Raw genomic sequence first — 12444 nt, forward strand, 5'->3', positions numbered from 1 at the left:
CAGCTCCAAATGAGAAATAGTTGGCCGGACGCCCTGGCGGCCACTCAAATCCGCCCTTTTGAAAAGATTACTGTGCTGCTGCCGCCGCCGCCTCCTGTGGGGCATGCCAGATCTGCTGAGAGGAGAGGAATGTGCAGGAGGGCCGGAGGAGGGGGGGGCGCAGAGGAGACGGGGGCACCGGGGGGCCACATTTCATCCGACCTCCTTCAGAAAGTTTTTCTCATTACTTTTCTTCTCCCCGTCCTCCCGAGATGTTTCAGCTTCTCCCGCGCGGAGCCGCTACCAAATGGAACCCGACGGGGGGGGGCCCGGCCGCCTTTTGGCTGCAGCGGCGAGCGATCGAGTGGTAGCGGCGACGCCCGCCGCGGGACTGCTGCTCGGCCCGAGAGGCCGCGCCGACTCCAGAGCCGGAGCAATAAAAGCTGATTTGTGGGGGCATTGTGAGAAGCCCCAGACACTTAGGAGAGGTGCGCATGTCCCCTCTGGCCTGTCACAATCAATAGCAGCCACCACCGCGGGGCCTCTCTGTTTCCACCCTGTTTACTCCTAAATAATGCATCGCACACTCACACAAATAACTTCCATTCACACCAGGAACGGAGACCATTAGCCGGGGCCGCGTGGAACAATGAAATACAGCCTGTGTATCCTCTTTCTTTTTATATAACCGCTAGATAGACCCCCCCCCTTCACTCCGGTGCTTCTGCGAGGCATCATTTTAGTGCTGCTGACCTAATTGAGCAGCCTCGACGTTCAGTCGTTTGAGGCTCGCGTTACGCACTCGCCTGGTTTCGGCTCGGATTAACCTCTGAAAAGGACTCTAACAATTAGTGGAACAATGACAGTAGGAAAGGCCTCGTCCTCCCCCCCCCCCCCCCCCCCGAGGGGGGGCGCATGCCAAAAAAAAAAAATCATTAGCAACAATATACAAAAGGATATTGCACCCAGACATGTGATGGAAACCCCGCCCTGCTATTCTACATTAACCTAGTGTTTAGGACGCTCAGTAGTTACGTCACTGCTGCTATGAGAATGTGCCTTCCTCCTTCCTGCTGATGGATCTGCAGTGATGAGGCCCCGCTGGGTGGTCCTTATCTGGGAGTCAGGAAACAGGGCCAGACCTATAAACACCCCACTCACCGCAGAGGAAGCACCCGTGTAGAGAAACCACACCCCGAGTCGCTGCGAAGGAGCACGGGCAGAAAGAAAACAACTGGAACACGGCCGAAAAGACCGGCGTGTTCCAGTAAACAGCGGCGCGTCTGCGCCGCGCCGACGACGTGCGCTCCCTGAGTCACATCATCTGCTTAGCAACACGCACGCCGGGGGAGAGCAGGACAGCGCTGTGATTGGGGGAGACGAGGACCCTCAGGACACGGAGCGCTAATTGCGGCGCTGTTTTTCTCCTCCGCTTTTTAACAGTAGGCCGGCCACAGAAAAGGGGTTGCATAACAGGATTTCATAGCAAACGCCCCTCCTCTTCTGTGACTCCCCCCCCCCCCCCAACACACACACACACACCCTCTTCCTAGCAAATCTCTTCCTCTCCATCCTCTCATAACAGCTGGAGCCGAGCCAGATGGTTCTGGGGCTATTTTAAAGATTACAGACAGACAGGAGAGGCAGAGATTCTGGTCTTTTCCATGTTTTTACCTCCATTGTACAAAGTGCACCTTTATTGCTGAAGCCCTTTTGTTGATTGGTGTGGAGGTGTCAGCGCTGACCCCACCGGGGCCTCAGTGTGGCGAGCCCTTTGTGCCGCAGAGCTGGAGGAGCGGCTTCCATATTGGGACAACATGTGCCGCGACCTCTGACCCCTCGCTCGGAGGCGGCGGCTCCGGAGCACCCGGAGATTCGCTCTACGGCAGCACAAAGCATTCCAGGCTCGCACACGTCTACAAATAAGAGGAACAGAAAACATGTTGGCACTGGCAGCCAGTGCACACATGCACACCAACTGTTACTTTTTGTTCGGTCGCTCCTCCGGGCCAAAAATTACACATGCAAGTGTTTTGCTGTCTGACGGGGGCAGGGCAGACTTGGCTGGGGGAGCTGAGAATATTTGCAACACACACACGCACGCACGCACGCACGCACACACACACACACACACACACACACACACACACGGTGATCTCACTCTGTGAGGGAAGGCGACCACCAAGTATTTGTTGCCACGGGCCGAGAGTGTGTGTGTGTGTGTGTGTGTGTGTGTGTGTGTGTGTGTGGGATCGGCATTGGGGGTGGGATTTGTTTTGCTTTGTGGGAGACGGGAGTGGGAATTAAACATAGTTGTTGGATGAGTTTTTCGCTCAGTACAGTTTCCACATAGTCCCGGAGAAAACAAAGAAGTGTTACGCAACGCTAATGTTACTCAACCCTAATTATGGTGTTTCGTACGAACGCGAGGAAGAGCGCCGCGCTGCCAGGGTGTGTGCTGCACAGTCACCGCGCGTGCAGTGGGAACCTACAACCAAATGCACAACTATTTTGATACTATGGGCACAAAAGCGGGCTCCGCGACGTGCACGCTCGCGTGCGGGAGCGCACGTCCCCGGGAACACGTTGCATGTTTGCACGGCTACGTCTGCCGTCCACGATAACGCTCGAGTGACGCCCGGCGCGCTGAGCGGGATCTGATGTTTGTGTGCCCGGCGAGCGGGGGATAAGTACAGTCCAGAAATAGAAATGTTTCATGAAAACATGAGAATGGAGCGCGGCTCCACTGTAGGGGCCAGTTTCATAATCGCCCCCGGAGGAACCCGGGCCTGTCTGTTCCGTTCCCGCTCCCATTTCGCCCCGATTCGCCTCTGCAGCTCAAACGCGTTTAACCCAGTGTCAGCTCAGACTACTCCTCTCCTGTCAGGTTGCGTTTGCTGCAGCAGAGCGGAGGTCTCTTTTTTTTTTTTTTTTCCTGTCTGGGAAGTGGCGTGAACGCCGCCGCTGTGACGACGACTGATTTCCAGCACAGGCAGCGGCGATGGCCTCCCCTCTTCCGGATCCCGTTCGCAGTGAAGCGCGTGTGTGAGTGTGCGAGGTGTGGCCGCCCGCAGAGGGGTTCCAGAGGAAGTGAGCTGCCGTGACCCGCCGCCGTCTGACTCACAACGCTCCCGAGCGTTCTCGCAGCGCTCGCGCCGGCTCACGGACTCCTCTTCTGGCAGGACTCCTTCGACCGGACTCGTCAGGGCTCACGGCGCAACGGAGAATGTTTATGTAAGCGGCCAGAAATAGGCGGCGCGCGTTGTCGCGTTTAATGTGAGTGACGATGTCCCTGCACGGAGTCGAGCCACTTCTCAACTTTATCAGACTCCTCTTCGTTCCTGTGCCAAATTTCAAGGCGATTCATTTTAAAGGATTTGGGCTAATTTGAGCCGCTTAACCAGCGTTGCCGTGACCACCAGCACGACATCCATCGCCCCACACACGACTCCCAGTACTAAGCATCACGGCGCACACTGTGACGACTCAGGCGCAAAATTGAATAACATATTTTATAATATGAACGAGCAGCATCTTCCGGCACACGCCGCGTTATTACTGCAGAGCCGGGCGGTGAATTCCGGAGGGGTGTCTCTGCTGACCTGACATAATGCCCCTTTCATTACATGCACATATTGAATATGTAAACTGTCCCGCGCGCACAATGCGGCATTTTCAATAAAGTGAAAGCCATACATTAGAGCGCGAGCTGTTAATCAGCGGGCGCTCTCGCCTGCGTGCAGACGGGCCGGTGCGACGCAGGTCCAACAGGAAGGTTCTGTGTGATGCCGAGGGTGGAATTGGTTTATTGAGCTCACGATTGGAGCCACTTCAGCCCCAGACTAAAGCAGAGTTATTGTTCTTCTTTGTTCCCGTTAAACAGTCCACGTTAGAAGGAAAAACCGATGCGCCGCATGACAAACGACCAATCAAACCCCACCTCTGCTCGCACGTCGCCGCCGCAACGTGCGAGCGCGGCCCGGCTCCAGCCTGAGCACCGGATCAATACTCAGCCAGACCAATAGGCTTATTAGAGCTGAATGGCGAACAAAGCCGATTAGCCGTCTCTCCGCGCCGAAAAGGTCACCGGCTCCAAGGTCACCGCGGAGCCGCCGGCCGGCCGGCCTCGGCGTCTCAGCACGTATAATTAGCAGAATTAGACAGTGGGAACATTAATCAGCACTATCTCTGCTCGCTCTGAACCATGCGCAATCCCGCGGACTTAGCCGCGTTTAGCTCCAACAACGCCGCTAGCTCTCCTGCGAAAAGCTGCCTCTTGAACCCGCTACGCGCATCGCTAATTAGCCCGACGATAAGACCCGCGCTTAAAAGAAAGATTAATAGGAAGCTGCGCTCAGAAATGTGTTGGAAATGTCAACGAGCGGCGCAACTGTTCATTTCCAAGTGTTGCTGCGGACAGAGGTGAGCGCTGACGGCGGGTCTGCGGCCGTCAATGGAGCCAGTGTCCTCCAGTCAAAGGCTGCGGCATTAATGGAGAAGCCGCTTGGCTCGGTTTTGTTACCTTTTTACCAAAGAACATGTCTGGTGAGCTGCCAAGAGACACTCGAGACTTTGTGAGCTCTGCCTCTATAGGTGGTGTAAGGCTGCATACATGGGGGGAATGAAAGAGACTTATTCATGCCTTCGGAGTCATTTCATGATGATGGGAACCAGAGGCTGCATAAATCTTTTTAATCAGCAGCTTATAGGCTTTCAGCGACTAGCATAACTGTTCACTGGTGTGTATACTGAGTTACTTAACAGCTTATTTGCTTACATTCAGATGCAGTTATTGATGATTATTGACTCTTGCATAAAACAAATGGGACAAAAACAAAGGAGGCGGTTTCCGCCCAGTGAAAGGAGGTAAGACAAACACTGTGGCTTTCACGTGAAAACACAGATGACTGTGTTGGATTAGAAACGCAACGTTTCCATGAGCCCCACACATGTGACCACCATCCTGAGACCGAAGATGAATGGGCTGCTCTTTCTCCTTTTTCAACGAGATACGGGGCCTTGTGGGTTTTGATCCCCCGCCTTGTGAATAGAAGCCTCTCTGCTACAGTCCCTGTCCTGAAACCCAGTACTAATGTGGGGGGGTATGACCGCCTTGGTCCATACAAAGGCCATCTTTGACTGGGAGGCCTGTAATGATTTGGAGACGGGAGTGGAGCAGAGGCCAGGGGAATATCTGATGACTCAGAGGCTGTGAATGCAACTGTACACGGCTGTGTGATTAATGGATGCAGCATCATCGCAGACTGGCCTTCAACCAGAGCTCTGAGATCACCACCTCCACTCCTCCCCTTCGTCTTATGTGGTGTGGAGCAGCCCAGGTTCATCTGCGAGGAGGAAACATATACTTCACCATGGAGATTATTTCCTTCCACACGTCATCTGGGCAGCAGCTTTACAGCCAGCGAGGTGGTCAGAAACTGTGCGAGGCCTTATTGATCTGGAGCCTTATGTCTCGTGTGCTGGCTCAGGGTTTATTTGCAGCTGCTGTTACTGGAAACGGATCCCTGGAGCGGTCTAGATTCAGCTGATCCAATTAAATGCTGTGAATAATTGATCTGACAGTGAAACCGAGCTATGTCACATGGGGACAGTGACATCATCATTTACGGGTTGAAACCCTACCCCTGTGCAGCTGGACTGCCCCGGGCCGTTTGTTCCACAATCAGTCCACAGGATCTTATTACCACCTGTGAAGGACACGGACACGGAAACACACACACACACACACACACACACACACACACACACACACACACACACACACACACACACACTGAGCGGAAGGGGTGATAACAATGACATTATGCCGCACAGGAAAACTACAGGAGCACGAGAGACTTACTGGAAGGCCGACAACCCGTGATGTTGTCACATGTCTGTCCTGAGGTCTCCGAGTTCAGTGAGGTGTAGATCCGGTCAGGTTAAACAGAACTTTCAGTGTTTCCTTGTTCAGTCTTTATTTTATCCCACAACGTTGCAGTCGCGTGAGCTGCTCTGCATTGCGTGCAACGACGCCTGTTTCTAAACAAGACCTCCATTTGAACCACATGGACTTTGCGGTGGTCAATTATCTTCCTGGCCCTGAAATCAGGTGCAAATAGGAGCCATCTTTGACCCCGGCCCTGCAGGAAGCTTGGGCTGCAATATCTAATGAAAGCCCCTCCAGAGGGGTCTGCTGCTGCCACACATCACCTTCTTATCTAGATCTGCGCCACAAAAAGGAAAACAAGGTTGTTCAACATCCAACATCTTGTCTGGATTAGACTTGAATTTTTGGGCAAGAATTCTGGGCGGTTGGAACCCACGTTCCCTGAGTCCTCTGAGTTTCTGGCTGCTCCTGCTCATGCTGGGTCGGTCCTTCTGAGCCGCTCACCCGACGGAGGTCTTTGTTTCACAGTGTCGTTCCCAGGTTTTGTCTTTTAGCCGCGTGAGAGGTGTGACATTCGCCGAAGGGCTCTCTAATGGGATGATGGCTCCCCTCCAGGAAAGTAAGATCCTGTAGCGGTACCAGTCTGATGGGGGGAAAGATGAGAAGATCACCACCACCTGTTCAGGAATTCACTAGACTGCATTTTCTTTTCTGGTTCATTCCGTGAAGCCAACCTCACACCGTTGTTAGATCTGAGGGGTGGTTTAGCAATCAACCCACTGTAGCTCAGCAGCAGGAGCATCTTGCCTCTCATTCTGAACATCTGCCAATGCACGCGTCTACATTAACGATTAACACCTTATGCCTCATGAGTTTCATCCGTCAATCAGCACAAAGTCCAGTATGTCGCCGCGCACACACACACATTACACATTACAGCATTTCCACTTGCAGCAGCCACCAGTGAGACGTGAGGTGGAACGAAATCTTTCGAGCAACACGCTGACATGAGCTCGACCTCCCAAGAAAGGTCATTTGGTGTTACCGTGGCAACAGAGAACACCACTGGTATGTTAAAAAGGTAGTGAGGAGGGGCACTAAATCCAAGGCTGTGGAATTTCAGAGGGCGGGTGATGCATGCTGAATATTAAGATACTCTCTCTCTAAACGCTCCTCTGTTCATTACACCGGTCTGATGTTCCATAAGCATTAACATCTGTTAAAGCCCAGGACGCGCCACGACACATCCAGCTCTCTGGACGAGCCGGGTATTTTTAGACACGTACTCATTAGTGCTGAGAGATCATTTGTAATGAAGGACGTGTGGGGAGAAGGAAGCCAATAACACGGTGAAAGATGGTGTCCATATTCAAATACCTGAGGAGCGAGTGGGTTTAACAGGCGCTGCAACGAGTGGAGGTGAGATGTGAGGGGCAGGCCAATCAAAGATTTTCAGAGGAGGATTGCAGTAAAATACACGGGGCAAGGTCAAGGAAATTATACAGCACGGCCTGCATTATCCCAGAGCTTCTGAAACATGGACAACACATGCAGCCTCTGACTAATTACATGTTGCCTGGACTGGGATCAGACCTATTGTTCCTGCTGGGATCAACATTCCTCCAGTAACACGGCCGCGATTCAAATGAGCTCGTTGGTTTTATGAACAGGGGGACAGTCATTCAGAATCACGCCTGGTGTCGATTGATGGACTCTGCTAATTGAGAGCTGTCCATACATTCCTCTCTGAGGTGATATATATATATGTATCCTGCAGTCAACATGTAGCCTGTGTCCTGTTTTGGTCATACAATGGTGGTAGTGAATTTTTTGGGGTTTTATCGTTTTTTCTACAATAGGATTTTGATTTAATTTGCTGTAGGAGGGACAGTGAAATGTGATCTGTCTTCTTCCGTAGGTAGAAGTTAGATTGAGTAAGAATATAGTGCCTTTGTCTCACCAAGTGAGGACACAAACACAGATGGGGTGGTAGACAGCTCCACAGCTTCCCCTCATCCAGCTCTCACAAGATGTAGCCTGGTACAACAGTGCCCCCTGGAGGCCACGCTGGGTTTTACACAAACAGTGAACTTAAGGCAACCAAGGGCAAATCCAGGTGTTTCTACAGATTGAAAATTATTCCCAACATAATGTTTGTGTAATGTCATTATCACGGTGTAATTAGCTGAGCGTATTTTCTAATTACAAGGTGATGCACTGAATGCTAAATGTGACAAAGAGAAAGACGACCGAGCAGCAGAAGTCAAGCAGGAGTCTGTTTTACTGAGCCCTGGTTGTTTGGTTGTTTGGCAGGAAACTTTACTGGCATGTGGGTTCAGTCATTGTTCTCCCAGGAATCCAGCAGATGGGGGAGAAACACAATGAGGAGCCCAGAAGGGCATACACTTATGGCACATAAAACCATAATATTGTATTGTATATGAAGGACCAATTGTCTTAAAAAAACAGGAACCAACTAAAAGAAGAAAAAAGACGGTGTTTAATACAGCATGTTATAATTTGGAGATTTGTTTTATCATATTTGATGTACATGAGGCTCATAACAATCGCTTAAATTCATTAACAAAATCACAATAATTTTACCAGTGTCACAGAGTGAAATTTATTAAGGTTCACTTCTTTCTTTCTTGCTATTCTTCATACCTCAGACAGATTTTTCACAGTAAAAGTTCTCACTCAGAATCACGACAAGAATTGTCATAGCTACCCAGTTAATTCTAACACAACTCTAATACCCAAATACAAGTGGCATCAGTCTCATCAGTTGTCCTCTTGCAAACCTGCACAGACGATAACTTTGTTTCTTTAAGCAGATGAAACAAGATAAATTAGTTCTAGTGATTCTGTCACGCAGGCGAGATGCCATGAACAGAAACGTATGCAGGGGGCCGTCGCTGAAAGACTGTAGAGACATGTGATGTCAGCAATCAATACGGCTCCTTTGTCCATGTCCATCACTGGAGATAATACGGAGCATTAAAAAAGCTCTTAGGAGCAGCAGCATCTGTAATGTTCTCCGCAGAATGACATGCCTGTAATGATAAAGCCCAGCATGCGCTCATACAGTCAATAGTGCTTAGAGACCTTAATGGTGAGTGTGATTCAGACCACAGGGTGTTGATTTCTGGGAAGAAGGGAGTCCAGAGCCAGATGGCCACGCGGAGCCCGGTTCCCCTACGAGGCTTCACGCGCAACAAGAAATCCATTTAGGAGGAGGCGCTCTGAGGGTAATGCCACTAATTTGGGTCTGACGAGGAACACGGGAGCCGGCGACGAGAACCTTCGCCCGTCCCTAAAAGGATCTCGCAGAGCCCAGATGTGCTCGATTCAGCTGTGTTTATCCCTAGAGGTGCTTTTAAGAGGACGTGTTATCAGGTTATACACAGCGCACGGCGGCGAGAAAAGTCTTTATTACATTCACCAAACAGCTTCTTTATTGTGTGGAACAAAATGAGAGAATGGAAGCAGACACTGACCTTCTCTCACGCGTGCAACACTAAGATCTGTGTAAAACTACTGCAAAGTAACACATCAGATGTTTGTTTGTCTCCAGGGAGAACCACAGCCAGGCATGTGTGACTTTTACATTTAGAATTAGAAACAAAAGCTTAACAACCAGTTTGACGCAAGTGTCCAGGATGGTTTTGTTTCCAATAATTATTTCTGGCTGAGCAGCTGAGATTGTTTTTCTTAATGCCACATTTTATGTCAGTTTATGAAGTAATTAGTTTAAATGGAATGTTTCATTATTGGTCTGTAAAATTCTCCAGTCGCATACCAGTAGTATTTCTTTCTGTTCTTTTGTTTTTTGTTGACATCATATGGAAATATGGTTGGAAATTGGTGTAAATTGGTCTGAAATAGTAAATGTATAAATAATTAAAAAATATATATAGTATAAAATAATAATAGCATAATCATCAGCTGAAACCATGCTGAAATAAAAAAGTTAAAAAAGCAAAGATTCTCAGGCTGAAAAACAAAAATGTCTGGTATTAACATTAAAATGTATTATTTTAGTATTATTATTAAACTGGTATTACTGGTATTTGAGCTAATATAAGCATTACGGGGGCAGCCTTGGATTCACCTGATGACCTCACAACTGTAGCACCAGCAAAAATAATGATGTGTTGTGTTTTACCACACGGACTATAATATACTGGTGAGAACACATAACAGAGCAACACCCACCTGACGTTTAACGCAGAGTATTGTTACTGCAGCAGAGAGAAAGAGAAAGCTACTCCCAGCCCACAGTGAAGACAACCCAGCAGCCCACACAGCTCCCAGGGCCATGACTAAGCCCAGTTTACAGGGACCCACAGAGCCACAGATGCAGCCATCCAGGTATCGCCCACTCACACCTGTGTGTGTGTGTGTGTGTGTGTGTGTGTGTACGGTTCATTTATAGAGACCAGGAGAACTCATCACAGGTTTGAAATGATGGATTTTAAAAGGTTGAAGTCATCAGCTGAAGGGGGTTGAGCAGTGAGTGAGTGAGTAGGTGTATCTCAGTAATGTGGAGCAGATTGACTAGATAACAAATGAAAACTTGATGATTGGTTACTTAATCACTCAGCGAGCTGAGTTCCGTGTTCTTGTTTGGAAACTACAGATATATGAATTCATTATATGCATGATTAATTAGGCAGCCAACATCTAAATACATAAGCTAATGTTAGCAGACATAACAGCATCATATTATCTTACTTGTATTCAAATATGAGCACCAACCTGTTTTTATACAGTTCATGTTGCACGCGACCTGAGGTGACCTTTCACTCCAGCGTGCGCGCTCGCGCCTGGGTTTCCAGCTGTCGAGCGCAAGGCGAGCGGCTGATTGCAGCCACACTGGACACAAGTCCCCCCGAGCGGCGAGCGGAGGGGTGGGCGTGCGGGCGTCGAGGCAGAGCAGATAAACGGACGGAGCCGTCCCAGAGGCGTGCGGGCGCTCTGTCAGGGCACGGCGTCCAAGCGCTGGCCTCCTCGCTCTGTCGCCGCCTTTGTTCCTGTCCTGGTCTCCCGGCGCTTTCATCCCCCCCCCCCCTCCTCTCCTGTAGGTGACTGTGTGATTACTACTGACACGGGGCGGAAGAGGCAAGCGTGCATCTGCAAACGCGACAGAAGAAATGCACTTGTGCCCATTCACACTTGGCTTCTTCTCCTCCTCACGTCTGGTCCCGGCGCCATCGCGCCGCTTCAATTATCGCCGCTTATCCTTTAAATAATGCATCTGAGTCCCTCTCTTTGATCCCGGCAGGGCTGAATATTTCACTTGGTGGACTGCAGAGTCTTTAATAGCATCCGTCTCCCTTTGCAGGGTCTGTGTGGAAGCAGTTACCTCCCAGTCTGAGACCTGCCTGTAGCCTAGTGTTTACTACTGCTGTGACATATTAATGGCGGCAATGAGGACGACGCTCCGTCCTTGATTTGAAAGCATCCTTGCGGCAGTAAACAACATTAGCGCTGCTGGCGGCAGTGCTCATGAGCAGCCTTCATCTCCTGCACCAGTCACAGGTGAAGGCGAAGCTCCGACATCAACCAGTGCAGTTTATATTTCTATTTTAAGTCCATCCATTTTTCTCTCTCTCTCTCTCTCCTCCGTCTCTTTCTCGGCGTTGTCTCCCGAGGAATCCGTCCTAGCATCACGATTGCATCACTTCACACCGTCTCTCCTCCGGGCGTGAAATCGGCACAACAGCTGGGCTGTCAGGAGAACGGGGAGCATCGTTTCAGAGGAGCCTCCCGACGCGCCGCCGCTGAGCCGCTGAACTCCAGATGGGGTCGGCTCCTTCTCTTATTAAAGATTTAACAGGTGAGTCTGCCGCCGCGCCCTTGACCTTCAAACCTCCGGGGTCGGGCTGCGACGGTGAGCGTTTGGGGACTTTTTTGGGGGGGGTGACAAACGACTTTGCCCGTTGACAGTGTTGGCAGGCTGTCAGCGCGGAGAATGCAGCATCATTTGTAGTAAATTACCAGCCCACACAAAGTGACACGCCGCAGAGTTCTCCCGACAGCTCCCTCAGCAGCCGCACGGAGCCCAGAGCTGCACACACGCTGACACGCTGATCGCTTTATGGAAACTCCACCGGAAGCGCGCGAGCCTGCGCCGCGGCTGACATGTGATACGATGCTGAGAAAGCGGTTCAAACCTTCCTCCGGTGTTTGTACGTGTTTGTGTTTGATAAAGGTTTTTGCTTCGACTGAGTCTGAACTCGTCTTACATTCATCCTGCTACAGACGCAGCCTGTGGAGAGAAACCTTAAAAATGTTGGGAACGGGTAAAAACATTATTTCTGACACTTGACAGTTCTGATTCTTGTTTGCGTTGCTTTTTCATATGAAATCAACCTTATCAAAGAAGTGTCTCTGATTCATGGAGCAGCTGTGAGAGCTCGTATTTCTGTGTTTTATGTAACTACTGTACAGGTTTGGGGGAGGATGGCATGTAGGAGTCATAGCGAGGATCTCATCATCTGCTCTGCTGCCGGAGCTGATTCATTGTGACTTGAATAAACATTAGGTGTTTCTGTCTGAACGTTGTCGCTCAC

General features: G+C 50.2%; 1 long non-coding RNA gene across 1 annotated transcript; it reads left to right on the top strand.

Annotated features, from left to right (window-relative positions):
- Positions 1-722: 722 nt before the first annotated feature.
- Positions 723-12431, top strand: LOC129603013 (uncharacterized). The gene is made up of 2 exons (XR_008692550.1): positions 723-11708; positions 12323-12431. It is a non-coding gene; the product is annotated as an uncharacterized LOC129603013 (long non-coding RNA).
- Positions 12432-12444: the final 13 nt, after the last annotated feature.

This window comes from Betta splendens, chromosome 15, assembly GCF_900634795.4.
Source record: "Betta splendens chromosome 15, fBetSpl5.4, whole genome shotgun sequence".
Classification (NCBI taxonomy): domain Eukaryota; kingdom Metazoa; phylum Chordata; class Actinopteri; order Anabantiformes; family Osphronemidae; genus Betta; species Betta splendens.